General features: G+C 42.3%; 1 protein-coding gene and 1 long non-coding RNA gene across 2 annotated transcripts in view; one reads left to right on the top strand and one right to left on the bottom strand.

Moving 5' to 3' along the window:
- LOC145447014 (alkaline ceramidase 2-like) overlaps positions 1 to 16,811 on the bottom strand; it is a 454,308-nt gene that overhangs the window by 364,803 nt on the left and 72,694 nt on the right. The window lies entirely within an intron of this gene.
- Positions 6,132 to 11,415, top strand: LOC145446427 (uncharacterized). Its single transcript, XR_013917286.1, has 2 exons — positions 6,132 to 7,199; positions 11,116 to 11,415. It is a non-coding gene; the product is annotated as an uncharacterized LOC145446427 (long non-coding RNA).

The raw sequence follows: 16,811 nt of genomic DNA, 5'->3' as shown, positions 1-16,811 counted from the left end.
TGCTGTTACGGCACTGAACCCGGGTATAACATCGCCTATTCCTGCCATCTTTCCCTAATCCGGTACCGATAACTGCGATGAAATATGCAGGCCTCAAAATATCAGATCCGGAACGTACTACTGAATTAGAAATTAAGGGATAGGGATATCTGTTGTTGGCGGATAAAAGGGCAAGGACATTATGCCTACCAAAACAATTATAATAAACGGCGCTGTTGCCATGGCAGTGCGTGTCAAAACGAGCTCAAGCATTCTCAAGCAAATTGCATTTAGTAAAATTTACCTTATTTCCACACCGTCCAGTTGGCGTACGATGCTACATAGATATGATCAGGGCCCAAACAGCACTTCATCAGCCCCCCCCCAAAAAAAACAGTGGTTATTGGCCCCTCACAGGATGGTAAACCTGGCATCTGGCGGGCTTGAATCATCCCTTCAAGCTCGATTTTGAGCAATCGAAGGCCATAAATTCAGCCATTGGCGAACATATGTTGGATAATCCCGCTTCTGCGAAAAATTATCGAGGCGACAGATTTCGCGTCGTTGGGAGGAACCGTTCACACTTCCATTTGTGTGCCTTGGACTCGACTTTGTCAAAATACACCAGCCAAAGCTGTGACAACAAAAGCACTTCGTGTGCCATCTCAAAATAGTACCTTGAATGCTCTCTTAGTCGAAATTTCATGCTGGTGACCAATGTTCCCATCAAGCGGCGCCAGTCAGTCAGTGATAGTCTGACACAGTCTGCGAGAACAAAAAATCTGTGACGGGCACAAAATAACATCCACCAGTGGTTGGAAAAAAATTATCACTGTGTCCTTCGCAGAAGGCACTGCGATGCTCATCTGACCAAACTGACTACCATTTTAGATGTACAAATGTAATTTGTAATCAGTAGGGCAATTTTTTGCAACTTTTGCAACTTTTTTTTACAGCTGTCGGCAGCTTCCTAAATACTCAGAGGTTATGCAGAATGGTGTTTTGAGCTGTTTGGAGGAATCCTATATTGCAGCATTTTGCAACTTTTCTCGATTTTTTTCAAGCCACTTTTTGCAGCTTTTTCGATATTTCAAGTAACTTTTTGCAAGCTTTTTTTCGATTTTTCATGCAACTACCTTTTTACAGGAAATATGTGTTACTATATATGAATAGATTGCTCGATAATTTCACTATCGTTTAATTTTGCTACTTCTACTTCGTAATAATTTGTGATCTACTTACTTACTTTTCGCTATTTTCAGTTTGTCAAGTAGAAGTAGTTTAATCCTCAAATCCGGAAGATAGCTTGAGGAATTTCGGGGCTGTGTTCACGGAGTATCATCATATTTTCATGACAGTTGAGTAAAGCCCAGAATTTTCGTCGCACTTCGAGCTCAGTGTATACGGTGTAACCAGTATGATTTCACGAAAGTATCGGTGAATATAATTTAGGTAGCGGGTTGCGTGGTTCCGTGCACACCGCTATGTCGCCGTTCGCCCGTATGAAATATTTCATCACAATGGCTCATCATAACGTTTGAAACTGATGTTTCGGCATCTAGCGTTTACTTATCAGATCGTAGCCTAGCAGTCCATGGCGTGTCCTAAATAATCTGAAAATGTGGACTCTGACTTTTTTTTAGTTTTAGATATGTTTTAGCATACCACCTTTGAAACTTTCAGGACAAAAGACATGAAATACATTTTCCGCTTTTAGAAGTAGTATTTATATTTCACTTTTCAATTCCCAGTATCAAATACTTTGAGTTCTAATTAACCTCAGTTCTTTTGTCTGGATAACATACATGTTGAAGTATAAGAACAAGTGTAGTAATGCCTTTAATTTCTGGAAATAAAGCTACACAATATAGCATTTTTACGATCCACCATATTTTTTATTAACCTTTACTAATCGCGCAAACTGTTTACAGCGTATCCTATACAACTTCTCCGTATTTCTCTTCGACTAAACTACGGGCTTTATAATATGGAGGGGTGTGCGATACCATGATATTTTCTAAAACGTTCTGTTCGAGTATACAGAGGATCAGTATCGCATTTCGATATCAATACTATAATTTTCATCCCATGATGCGGACGAATGCTTATGATGTGTTTGCGATTGCGCATGTTATTTGTTGTTCTCTATTTGATGACACTTTTTAGAGGAATCAGTTTCCAAGTCAACTTTCCTTGATTTCTATTTCGCTTTTCTAATCATTCTAGTTGTCTGATTTTAATCTTGATTATTTGATTACTGTTCTACTTCCCTATTCGCTTGCCTATATTTTCCTCGTTGCTGTTGCATCACTCTTCATACCATCGAGCAACGGACGAGCGAGCACTATTGCGAACCTCGCTTGTATTAGCATCTTAGTATTCTTAAAGCAAATCCGAAGTTCGCATTGTTTATTATTCGATTTGGGTTGCTTGATTCTGTTTGAATACAAGACTGATACGCAAGGTTAGCGAGTCCGGGAAGCAGATTGAGTGCAGCAGACAGGATTCGACGCCTGGTGAATCGGCACTCATTGACACGGAGTGTCGCGTCGAAACATGCTGTCGAAAATTGAATACCTCCTGGTATGCATCAATATGAATCAAGCTCGGCACCTTTCGCATAGCTCAATTAGCACCTTTTGACAATCCATGCGAACGAATTACGATCGTTTTCACGACTACTTACTCACTTGAGTAGATTTAAAGTCGGTCAATTCTACTTCTACTTCAAGTAGTTTTAGGTTGCTTATGAAAGAAAGTACTTCCTACTCTTACTTGAGTAGATTTTTTCGTCACTACTTCTATTCTACTTGAGTAGCTTTCTTGACTACATTGACCACCTCTGCCTTTTAGTGTACCTTTTGTGAAAAATAAATGCAACTTTTTACTGCAACTTTTATGAAAAATAAGTCCAATTTTCCACGGATTTCACTGCAACAAAAACTTGCCCTAGTAATCAGTAATTCGTAATCAGACGAAGCAACGCCATTTCCGTAGAAACGCCAGAGCAACAGCCATCCCATCTCTCTATCGGACGAGCAAGTTCCCGTTCCTCTTTCGTGATTTTTGTTACCTGTTATTTCCTGAACTCCTTTCTGCTATATTAGGGTTATCATTAGGGCGATTTTTAAATAAAAAACGGATGAATTTTGATCTAAAAAATCAAATTTTGCCATTTTTTCCTAAAAAAAACTTAATTGTGACCAGATTTTTACCTCACGTATGCAAATTAGGTGTTTTCGTATATATAATGGTAAAATTGTACCAATTATCGTCATTTCTGGTTGGAACTGTCTGTCCTTATGAAGTAGTTTGGGCTGAAAAAACTTTTTTTAACTTGAAAACTGACAAATTTTTACAAGAAAAAAATTGTATTTTAACGAAATCTGGCTGAAATATTCCAGTAGTTTCATCACGTATATTATGGTAGAAATAATTAAAATTTGTTGTAGTACAACGAAAGATACTTTCCTACATTCTCGGTTAGAAAGTGTCTGTTCTTTCTTACTAAGTAGCTTGCCACGAATGGGGAAAGAACGTTCAACGGCAGCAGTTGTTGGCTGACAACACTGAAGTTGTGCGTATGTTGCTGGTGACAAACCATGCTGCTTCATTCTGACAATGTTGTCTACATCACAATTTTTCATCATGCGCTTCTTCATAAAAGAACCACGTAATGCCCAAGCAGTCTTGCTTCTGTTAGGATATTGTGGTACGTTGACCATAACACCATGTCTACCTATTTGTTTCATTTGACCGTTTATGATTGACATTGAGCAGACAATGGTCCGTCTACAACGGTAGGCCTATAATGTAGGCTAAAAGCTGTCAAATATCAAATCATAAGTTCACCGACAGTGCAAAATCTACAGTCCAGTGGTTCTTAACCTTGCCTCCAGCGCCCCCAAGGGGCGCTGGCGATTTTGAAGGGGGCGGAAACGCTCAGGGGGCGATATGGGGGGCGCTACGCTCAGGGGGGCGCTGGAGAAAAATGGCTTCGCAGTAGGTGATGTGGTAGTAGGACATATCCTTAATGAGTATTCAGAGCGAATTAACACCGAAAACTTCGTTATATATAGCCTACAAAAGACATATAGCTTTAATTGTCCATGGGCGCCTAAATGACTGGCACGGAATGTTCCTGTCTTGGCAATCTGAACCTCAGAAGACGAATTCCACCTGGCTGGGAAAAATTATATGCAAGTGAAAAAATACCAATTTGAAACCGTGTGCGTCTTTTAGTTCAGTACGATTGGGCGACAGGGATATATAGAACTAGATATCCCTGTTGGGCGATTCTATATTTTTGATATAGCAGACAGGAGGTCACGAAATAACATAATGCAACGAAGTCATACCAACTGGTCCGCCCGCCCGAATGTGTTTAATTATTAGTTACGGGCCCTACAATTTCCAAGACACCGCACAATGTTTTGACGAGTCTGCGCACACTCACCAACTCACTGCGCAGACCATTGGACAACAGTGCGTACCGACTAAAAAAGGTCATAACTTCGGATTTGTTGTGCGCAACGTAGATTTTCTGTGCGCAGAGACCGTGTCAGCACTGCGCACGTGCGCAGCTTAGAGGGAACATTGCACCTCACTCAGCTCTACCGGTAAATCTGGTAACGTGAGAGGGAGAGGACAAGAAATTGATAGCAATATATATATGCAATTCCCGATCTTATTGACCGATTTTATCATGAATTATCGAAAATTTTCGCGCTTCGCAGTGGCTTGCTAAACAGTACAGCTGATTTCGTGACAAAAGCGAACAACGTGATGGGGGGCGGTCGGTTTATCACCCTATGGGTGCCCAAGACCCAAGTTTTTTTTCGGGGGGCCTGACGAAGTGTCGTTTCGTTCCTGCCAACGGGTATACGCCCGAAGATGCATAATCATTATTGAGGGGTCCTGCCTTTTTCAATCACACATCACTCAGCTCTACCGGTCAATCTGTTTACGTGAGCAGAGAGAGGATAAAAATTGATATCAATATATATGCAATTCCCGATCCTATTGACCAGTTCAATCAATAATATTTAGTGAAATTTTTCGCGCATTGCGCGTCTAGGCGGGAATAGCTGGCTCATTAAATGGACACCCAATGTAGATGACCAGTATCAGCAAATAGCGGATAGCCAAAGGGGGGTCTTGGGGCGAAGCCACCCGGAAGTTTGGTTTATCACCTTATGGGGGGGCCAAGACCAACGTTTTTGTTTGGGGGGGCTAACGAAGTGCTGTTACGACCCTGGTAACGAATAAACTGTACCTACGGGCACGCGCGAATATGTTTAATTATCAAAAACGTGCCCTTTATTTCCCAATACAACAGCTCACTCACCGCTACTGGTAAATCTGATTACGTGGACTGAGAGCGACGTATATATGTAATTGCCACCTATTCATTCATGCATTAAAGGGGCACTGCACTCAAAAAATGATGTGGTCTCAAATTGAAGGGCAGAACGAAAAAAAAATTTTGGCCGCAGCCGTTTTCTTCAGAACGCCACCGTAATGGAGCTGCAATTTATTGAAATTCCCATAGTTGCACCCGGCTGCAGCTGTCGCGGCTCCGGATAATTTCTTAACCCGTTACATGGCACGATGACTTCATCGTCGCACTTGCTCGACGCGATTACGAGGACGAACTTTAGATAGTTGTCAGCCGATGTTCTGAAGCAAATATGTCTTACACGCTAAGGTGGTGTAGATACGGCGTTCCACGGACGATATTCAGTCACTAGATTTTTCTCGTAATCGGGCCTAGTGTATTCTATTTCTTGAGGGCAGAAATAGATCATGTCCTATTCTTATGTTATGTATAAAAAATTTCGGCACTTCTTCGATGGCAGTCAGACATCGAAAAGTGTTCACCATGATCACCGATGAATGTTTTCCATGAACACGAAAAAAAAATTATAAACGTCAAAATATATTTTTTTTTTGTGCCTTTCGAAAGACGAATGTTAGGGTTGGGGTGGGGGGTATTAGGGTGGGGGGAAAGGGGGATATTAGGGTTGTCGGAGGCGATATTAGTGTTAGGATTGGTGGATGGGGATATTAGGGTTGGCGGAGGGGATATTAGTGTTAGGATTGGTGGATATTAGTGTTAGGATTGGTGGATAGTAATATTAGGGTTGGGGTGGGGGGTATTAGGGTGGGGGAAAGGGCGATATTAGGGTTGGCGGAGGGGATATTAGTGTTAGGATTGGTGGATGGGGATATTAGGGTTGGCGGAGGGGATATTAGTGTTAGGATTGGTGGATATTAGTGTTAGGATTGGTGGATAGGGATATTAGGGTTGTGGTGGGGGGTATTAGGGTGGGGGAAAGGGCGATATTAGGGTTGGCGGAGGGGATATTAGTGTTAGGATTGGTGGATGGGGATATTAGGGTTGGCGGAGGGGATATTAGTGTTAGGATTGGTGGATATTAGTGTTAGGATTGGTGGATAGTAATATTAGGGTTGGGGTGGGGGAAAGGGGGATATTAGGGTTGGCGGAGGGGATATTAGTGTTAGGATTGGTGGATGGGGATATTAGGGTTGGCGGAGGGGATATTAGTGTTAGGATTGGTGGATGGGGATATTAGGGTTGGCGGAGGGGACATTAGTGTTAGGATTGGTGGATGGGGATATTAGGGTTGGCGGAGGGGAAGTTAGTGTTAGGATTGGTGGATGGGGATATTAGGGTTGGCGGAGGGGACATTAGTGTTAGGATTGGTGGATGGGGATATTAGGGTTGGCGGAGGGGACATTAGTGTTAGGATTGGTGGATGGGGATATTAGGGTTGGCGGAGGGGACATTAGTGTTAGGATTGGTGGATAGTAATATTAGGGTTGGGGGAGGGGGAGATAGCGTAGTCGTAACGATAAGCGCCCACCAATCTGGCGGACCCGGTTCGATTCCCGTCGGAGGTTTATGTGGGCTCCTCTTCCCTCGCCGTTGCCGCTCTTACGGAGACAAAAAAGACCAACGAAAGAAAGCACTCACAAGGAATGGAAAGAACTAGTAGAAAGGACCGCGGCTTCAATAAGATCAACATCGAAATGAACTGCGACATCGGGCACGGCTTCGATAAGATCAACATAGAAAAGAACTGCGACATCGGGCACTCTAGACCGAGGTGGAAATTAGATTAAAAGGATCGCAACTGCATGCGTGTCGTTCGACATCCTCCTATCTGCTCATTACATCGCATTTTGTCTTATCGCATGTACATTGTGTGTGACTTGTTCAGATGAAACATATAACCCAACGATTAATAATATGATATTATTACTATTAGGGTTGAGGTGGGGAATGTTAGGGTCCATTCATTACATTCAGCACCCATTACCATCCGTTCAAAAGATACATATTTTCCAATTGCCAAGACAGAAAGTATCGAATCTTTCATTCGAGCACGGGGTTAGATCGTTCTAGTTCATTACAAAACTGATTCAAATATAAGCGAGTGATTAATATGATGCCTATTGAATCAATAGGTTACGTCAATTCACGCGGAGTCATCATTACAAACGATGGAAAAACATAAGCGGGTGAATTCAAGCCTGCAGGCTCGTGCCGCTAGGACATACTTTGCGATAGGTGATGCTGGAGCAAACTGATGATAATCAGTATGTTGATATTTCATCCTTTCGAATACACGAAAAGATTGCGATTGAACGAAAAAATTGGAAGGTATTGAAACAATATTTAGTAGTCGTTGAAACCGGACATTCGGACACCACACTTCCTGTAGCCATAAGACAGTGTAAAGAGGCACTTACGTCGTTGTAGCCTTGTAGGATGGGCAGTTGGACACTGAATATAAAGTAACAGAAGTGATGGGATGATAGCCTAATGAAGTGGCATGTTTCGGAATGATGGGCCGATATATCAAATTGAGATTTGAATGTGGACGTTCTTGACGACTGTCGGGATGGCCTTCGAGGCTTTTAGCGATGTCTTTCCCAAACTTATTTCCACGGCGTATTTCAATATCGAATATATTCCACATATCGATAGGAAGTCTTGAATCGACAGGTGAAGTCAATGCACGCATTCATGGAAGAACACGAGCATATGGAATTATAGATAACAATGTCTTGGCGAACGGGACTTAATAATTTCGATTTTCTCGACGGCAAATTGAAAGTTGAAAAGTATCGGGATAGACGTCGTTGAATGACCAGTAGCCAAAACTATTCTTTCAAACTATTGGTAAATATACTCCTACACAACTTGTGAAGCAGACGCAGTACAAATACAGTTGATGCCATGCAGCATTCACAATCAATCCTAATGAGTATTGTATGATACACGATAAATAGCCTATGCGGTATGTATTTTCATGACAAGTTGATTCTGCGTGTGTACTAAGTTGTTTCTGCTTGTGTGTACTAACTTTTTGACTTCTTAGGGTGAAGCAGAACGCACTAACACCGTACTGATGCATCATTAGTGGTGTGTTTCACTCATTTCCGCCCGTAGGAAGGGTGTGGAGAAACGATTTGGTACCCGAGTGATGCTGTACCGTAGAACCTTAGCTAACCTATTCCTTGAAATTGACATGATGCTGCCGGCGGCGATTACCAAGTTGAAAAAGTGGCCCTTTACTCTTTTCGAGTTGGTAGCCCCTGCTCTGATATCAATATACCACTATATGTCACTGCATGCACATTGCACCATGCACAATGCACATGTCTGTCTGAGGAGCACTGGAGACGGTACAATTCACGCATTGTTTTGTTAACGAATGAAATATAATAAATGTAGCAAAGCCAACGAAAAAATACAGTGTAAATCATGGATGTAAATAAGTATAAATTCAAACAGGATAGCGAGTGCGAATCTGATTTATCAAATTCTGAAATGGATCGTCGCCGAATTTGAGGCGCCACATGAATTCAAATAAGTACGTATCCAGGAGAGTACGATGAGTCCCGCACTCCCGCTTATTTCTCTGTTTCGCTCGGGCCCACATTGATTCAACGTGATTTGTCGTTGCGTGGGAGATCGGGTCCACAAAGTTTAATCTGTGGTTTACTGTGAGATGCTGGTAGCCCAAATTGCTCACCGTATTGTACGCTGCCCAAAGATCTGATATCACAGTCGTTCCGGGCAGGATATAATGTTGTATGATGGGCAAAAGAGTACCAGCATCTCGTCTCTCGACTTCCACCAGGAATCCCTCTTTCGATTCAACGTCGATGCCCCCGAACACCCACTGCGTCTTGACCGTTCTTCCAATATTATGTTTTCTGCGGACAAAGGCCGACTCGTCGATTTCAACGACTCTTCCAGGGCCGCCCAATTGAAGTGGATTGTCCACGAAATACTCGGCATATATGTCTCGGACGTAGTTGCGATAGTTACAGATGGTCTCATCGCTAGCGATCCCGCACTCCCGTCTAACATTTTTGTACGACGCCATTTCATACGAGTATAAATACAGCAATTCGATGGTGGTTTGAAGTTGAAATCTGGTCCCCTCGAAAAAACTATTTTTCACAATTTGCAATGTCGTTTTGCAGTCGCGGTCTCGACATTGCCAACGGAATCCGATTTTTGTGTGTCACAATGGATTCCGATGAAGATCATCATTCTTCGAAGGGTATATATCGCCTTGCCTCAGTTGGTCGTTCACGTGCTGGCAGAAAGTCCGGTCCACTATAACATTATTAAGGTCAATCTCTATCCCAACGATGCAAGCCTATATAATCTTGATTCCATTATAGATAATTAACTAACATACGGTAGGTCAGTTATCTCTAATTCCATATGGTCGTGTTAACCATGAATGCGTGTATTGACTTCACCTCTCGATTCGAGACTTTCTATCTATATGTAAAATATATTCGATATTGAAATACGCCGTGGAAATAAGTTTGGGAAAGACATCGCTAAAAGCCTCGAAGGCCATCCCGACAGTCGTCAAGAACGTCCACATTCAAATCTCAATTTGATATATCGGCCCATCATTCCGAAACATGCCACTTCATTAGGCTATCATCCCATCACTTCTGTTACTTTATATTCAGTGTCCAACTGCCCATCCTACAAGGCTACAACGACGTAAGTGCCTCTTTACATTGTCTTATGGCTACAGGAAGTGTGGTGTCCGAATGTCCGGTTTCAACGACTACTAAATATCGTTTCAATACCTTCCAATTTTTTCGTTCAATCGCAATCTTTTCGTGTATTCGAAAGGATGAAATATCAACATACTGATTATCATCAGTTTGCTCCAGCATCACCTATCGCAAAGTATGTCCTAGCGGCACGAGCCTGCAGGCTTGAATTCACCCGCTTATGTTTTTCCATCGTTTGTAATGATGACTCCGCGTGAATTGACGTAACCTATTGATTCAATAGGCATCATATTAATCACTCGCTTATATTTGAATCAGTTTTGTAATGAACTAGAACGATCTAACCCCGTGCTCGAATGAAAGATTCGATACTTTCTGTCTTGGCAATTGGAAAATATGTATCTTTTGAACGGATGGTAATGGGTGCTGAATGTAATGAATGGACCCTAACATTCCCCACCTCAACCCTAATAGTAATAATATCATATTATTAATCGTTGGGTTATATGTTTCATCTGAACAAGTCACACACAATGTACATGCGATAAGACAAAATGCGATGTAATGAGCAGATAGGAGGATGTCGAACGACACGCATGCAGTTGCGATCCTTTTAATCTAATTTCCACCTCGGTCTAGAGCAGTGGTTCCCAACCTTTTTCGACCCATCGCCCCCTTTTCAAGGTCAACACCAATCATCGCCCCCCAAAATTTTGTGCACCGATAATTGGGCATACAGACTATAAAAAAAGGTCATCTTTCTCCGCTCAGAGCTGCAAATAACGTTTTTTCTCTCCGAATTGCTAGGTGGATGACTAAAAAAAAAAAAAAAAAGGTCAGCCGTTTTGACGCGTCATCGCCCCCCTATCGCCCCCTTCGCTATTTTCGCCCCCCGTCGCCCCCTTTGTCCATTTTCGCCCCCCTATCGCCCCCTTCGTCATTTTCGTCCCCCTAGATCGCCAAATCGCCCCCTGGGGGGCGATATCGCCCACGTTGGGAACCACTGGTCTAGAGTGCCCGATGTCGCAGTTCTTTTCTATGTTGATCTTATCGAAGCCGTGCCCGATGTCGCAGTTCATTTCGATGTTGATCTTATTGAAGCCGCGGTCCTTTCTACTAGTTCTTTCCATTCCTTGTGAGTGCTTTCTTTCGTTGGTCTTTTTTGTCTCCGTAAGAGCGGCAACGGCGAGGGAAGAGGAGCCCACATAAACCTCCGACGGGAATCGAACCGGGTCCGCCAGATTGGTGGGCGCTTATCGTTACGACTACGCTATCTCCCCCTCCCCCAACCCTAATATTACTATCCACCAATCCTAACACTAATGTCCCCTCCGCCAACCCTAATATCCCCATCCACCAATCCTAACACTAATGTCCCCTCCGCCAACCCTAATATCCCCCTTTCCCCCACCCCAACCCTAATATCCCTATCCACCAATCCTAACACTAATATCCACCAATCCTAACACTAATATCCCCTCCGCCAACCCTAATATCGCCCTTTCCCCCACCCTAATACCCCCCACCCCAACCCTAATATTACTATCCACCAATCCTAACACTAATATCCACCAATCCTAACACTAATATCCCCTCCGCCAACCCTAATATCCCCATCCACCTATCCTAACACTAATATCGCCTCCGACAACCCTAATATCCCCCTTTCCCCCCACCCTAATACCCCCCACCCCAACCCTAGCATTCGTCTTTCGAAAGGCACAAAAAAAAATATATTTTGACGTTTATAATTTTTTTTTCGTGTTCATGGAAAACATTCATCGGTGATCATGGTGAACACTTTTCGATGTCTGACTGCCATCGAAGAAGTGCCAAAATTTCCATCACCAATCAGTGTGCCCCCTGAACATTTCAAAATTCAGAGCGGTCACAATTGGTTTCGCATTCAGGCTGGAGATGTAAGATGAGGGTTTGAGAGTATCTTAAAATTATGGCTTGGGGATTAGTAAGATTACAATATAATGAATATATATGTTTTAGGGTCAGCTGCGGAGTTGTGGGTTCAGGTTAGGTTTGCGTACCGTTATTTTTTGGTTAGGGATGATGAATTTTCCTACAGTACCCGAACCACCAATTTTGAATGTCATGAATTTAGTCATGTTCATGGGGAACCCTGACTGGCGGTATTCGAGTTGTGGATAAGAAATTACTGTTACCCTGAAAAACGGCTAGCATAAAGTGCTTTTCAACCTGTGTGACGGTTCGTACTTGTGCGAACGAAAATATGATAACCCTACCTTGTAGGAAATAGTGTGTGATGCCAGTGTTGATTTGAATGCAAAGTATTGGAATCTCGGCACACATTCATATAGCTTTGACATAATACGTCGATTTAGTGGAAAAGTGATATTGTTGCGAGTGAATATCGTTCATGGGTTCGCCCTTTAAGCTTCGAAATAAATCACTGCACGATACCCGCAGAAAAAGGAACGAAGACCTTGAGAAAAGCGGAAGTGCGATATCTGATTTTTCTACTGCAGTGATTTTAGTATTTGATTAATCAGCAATACGATACACCAAATGTGAAATAATGATGCTCTGTACCTACAGGAAGGTTTACAAATACAAAAAGTGATAAGCTTTTCTTTTTGTGTAATAAATTCCAGCTGGCTGGTGCGAATTAATTTTTTTGTTTTTTAAAGTACGAATGGAGCTCAAAAAGGTTGAAAAGCACTTGTCTACGGTATTGTCTTGCTCTACTCAGAGTCTTCGTAATAGTGTATAGAATATACATTGACATTATAGCAAGCTACAATGACATGGAGAAGTTGTGCCGCTACATCGTGTGATGTCAAAAGGAATGACGAATCGCATACTCCTCATAAAATTCCTTCTGAAATTGTACTAGACGACAGTGGTTTAGTGCCCTAGGAGTGCTCCAACAATGTTGCAATGGAAAAAGTTGGTATGGAGCCATTGGAGCGTGCCCTGGATGCATTACTTGCTCAAGGTTTGTCGATTGAAACCGTAGTGACTGACCGGGCACCAAGCATCAGGAAATTGTTGAAGGATAAATATCCATCAATCAATCCATCAATCAATCACCAGTTTGATATGTGGCATGTCTGCAAAGGTAACTGAATACTGTTATTATTTGAATCTTCTTTTGCCTTACTAACCATTTCTCAGGACTGAAAAAAAAGTTGGCGTCTCTGGGTAAGAAGAAAGGTATGGGAAGACTTACTACTATGGACAAGAAGCATCATCACTAATCACTTTTGGTGGTGCTGTCAGTATTGTGGTCAAGATAGCAGTGTAAGTCTACATATCAACTATGTCTGACTTCACATATTAGGAGCTTTTTATATAACAATATGCAATTGCAGGTGCTAAAAAGAAGATGGTTATCTCTTCTGCATCACCGGCGAACATGAGTGGACAGTTGACGGGGAGACATATTCCTGCAGCTATGGCACTTTGACTGGGGATCAGTGCCTAAGAACTAGATATTTGCAATGTGGATCTCCTAGTTTCAAAAGCATTGAAATCTTTGATAGAAAATAAAAGTTTGATCCGGGATTTGGAGCAGATTACTCCGTTCAAACATACTGGTAATTTTTATGACTCATCACATCTGCACACCAGTTATCGGAGCATGGTCAGATCATTACAATTCACGCCTTCCTTTTTTAGGATCAGGTCAGCAAAAGAGTGGATCTTGAAAAACATGTATGAAAAGAAGACGAACCACTATGCGAGAGAGCTTTTGAGGCGAACTACTGAGAATCGCACTGGCATCAACTTTCCCAGTAACATTTCAAGAAGTGTGCATCCAATCAGCATTGCACCAGAACCAGCCCCCTCTAAAGAGGAATTACTTTCAAAACGTCGTTCTAGAACGTGACTTACTTACAATACATCCCTATCTTCGAGTTGAATGGCATGTGGTACAGTGCTGCGTAGCTTACTAGCTCAATTTCATTCTTCCACACTGCCTGACTGCCCCGTTGTAAAGTGGGCTATATATAGTCATCGTTTCTTTTTTATTATTTATTTTAATAAATAACGAGTAAGCAAAGTAGTAATGTATCAGGCAAAGCAGCCATTCGTGGAATATAGAATGCAAACAGTTCCAGTTCACTGTCTAATAATACAGTAACAGAACTGATTTCGACTTAGTAGCCGCAGTGTTATCAACTTATCAATCACAGTTCGTTTTCTATCGGCCATTTGAAACCGACATACAGTCCATCCTGTTTTTGCTACCCAAAACGTCGCCATCAATAAGACACCAAGCGATATTGTCTGCAATTGGAAAATATCAAAGTATATTGCAGCAATAAAAAAAATGCTGAAAAGTAATAGCAGCATATATATATGACGGAGAGTATAATGCTCCCAATTTATAAAGTGTAGGCATTTATATAAAAGCATGCGAGAAAAGGTAAAGAATGCAGGAAATTGCCGTTTATATCCAGGAACCATGTCATAAGTCCCAAGACCCTGTCGCTTGCATATAGTTCCAATACTAAACAACACAAAATGTTCTAGGACCCACTTGTTAGAAAGCCTTATGCCAGGACCATGTGGTTGATTGTTATGTAGGAGAAAATCGTCATGTTCTGCAGTACATCTTGAAAATGACAGCTGTATCTGCATCAATATACAACTGTAACGGCATCTCAGTATCGTTCAACTGGCAAATACTATAGAGTCATGAGAAGCTCCAGACACAAATCCTCCTGACCTGACACCGTACGTTGAGCGCCGCCTTGGTGTGCAAGACATGAGTCCTTCATAACATCGACTGACAACTATCTAAAGTTCGTCCTCGTAATCGCGTCGAGCAAGTGCGACGATGAAGTCATCGTGCCATGTAACGGGTTAAGAAATTACCCGGAGCCGCGACAGCTGCAGCCGGGTGCAACTATGGGAATTTCAATAAATTGCAGCTCCATTACGGTGGAGTTCTGAAGAAAACGGCTGCGGCCAAAATTTTTTTTTCGTTCTGCCCTTCAATTTGAGACCACATCATTTTTTGAGTGCAGTGCCCCTTTAAAGAAAATTTTGGCACCAAGGGCGACCAGGCCACACAAACTTTGCTGACCATCGAAATCACGCTACGGGGTTCTTGGGGGCGAAGCCCTCGGAAGTTTGGTCTATCACGCTATGGTTGCGCAAAGCAATTGTTTTTAGGGTGGTTGACGAAGTGCTGTTATGGCCCTCCCTCTTACTCATTGTCTTTATTACATTCCTTACAATATGAGGTTGGGGGGCGCTGGAGCACGACAATCTTTAAAAGGGGGAGCTGGAGTAAAAAAGGTTAAGAACCACTGGCCTACAGCTACAACTCCGCTACCAGATTGTAGCAGTCCGAAAGTTACATCGAATGAGCCTATCGGCGTATTCCTCGCTATTGTAGTTTAGGAGATATTGGCAGATTTAGCCATTTTGGGGGTATGAAAATTTATGAAAAGTTCAATTCGACCAAGATTTTTCTATGTTCCCGAGGGCCTACAGCTACAACTCCGCTACCAGATTGTAGCAGTCCGAAAGTTACATCGAATGAGCCTATCGGCGTATTCCTCGCTATTGTAGTTTAGGAGATATTGGCAGATTTGGCCATTTTGGGGGTATGAAAATTTATGAAAAGTTCAATTCGACCAAGACTTTTCTATGTTCCCGAGGGCCTACAGCTACAACTCCGCTACCAGATTGTAGCAGTCCGAAAGTTACATCGAATGAGCCTATCGGCGTATTCCTCGCTATTGTAGTTTAGGACAGTGGTTCTCAACCGCCGGTCCGCGGACCAGTGCCGGTCCGCGACGACTATTCTGCCGGTCCGCGAGACATTTTGTAATTTTATAGTTCAATTGCAAAATAAAATAAGTTGAAGTTATCTTAATTGATAACAGAAGCAACACATCACATTTAGAACTGACTACAAACATCCTTATTTTATTCGTACCACGCATTTCGTAGTACGTCTGGTGGTGTGGTAGTTGGAAATGAGCAAAGGTGTTTGTCTTTGTCGCGACTCCGAAACGATTCTTTTCTCGATATTATCGAAGAAAAGAAGAACATTCAAGTTGGTGTATTCCAGGGGTTCCCAACCTAGGGGTCACGACCCCAACGGGTCAGTTTACCCATTCTACGGAGTCGCGGGGACAGAAATGGAATACCAATGACCATTACAAGAATGTCATTGAACCGGGTGCTATCTGCAGTTTATTTCTGATTATTTTAGTTCATTTTGCAAAATAGAAAATAAAACGACCCCTAAAACATGCGAACGCGGCAAACAAGGTATCATCAGATCAGTCGAAGCGTCGTGCTGAAGCGCCACCCACTATAACGTAAGGTTGGAGTCTGGCCACCTCTATTAAATGCACAATGTCGTGAGCCTAGAAATCAATGGGATGGCAATTTTCCTTCCAGGAAAACTTCAAGTGACCCGATAGCGCTATGTGTTAACAAGTGGTTCTCAAACTGGGTTCCGAGGTTCGTTCGGGGTGCAAGAGACATTTTTTTGGACCGTGAAGCACGTTCTGAAAAATTCAAACTACCCAGAAAAAAAATAATTTTTGGAATATAACACAATTCCGGCAACTTATTGTTAAATCAAACTCGATGGTGACCGACATCATAAAATGTTATTAATGAACATAAAGTGGAATATTTTGGTGCTAAATTATTCAATTTTAAATTCAAGTCTCGCCTCGCGCGCTTTGGTGTCACTATGTATTTCTCGATTTTATTGTGCGTATGCCCACCCAGGAACAAAATACGCA

The sequence above is a fragment of the Botryllus schlosseri genome, chromosome 9, assembly GCF_051294905.1.
Source record: "Botryllus schlosseri isolate E-star chromosome 9, Bs_hap1, whole genome shotgun sequence".
Classification (NCBI taxonomy): Eukaryota; Metazoa; Chordata; class Ascidiacea; order Stolidobranchia; family Styelidae; genus Botryllus; species Botryllus schlosseri.
The sequence above is the reverse complement of the archived record's forward strand: the minus strand, read 5'-3'. Positions and strand labels throughout refer to the sequence as shown.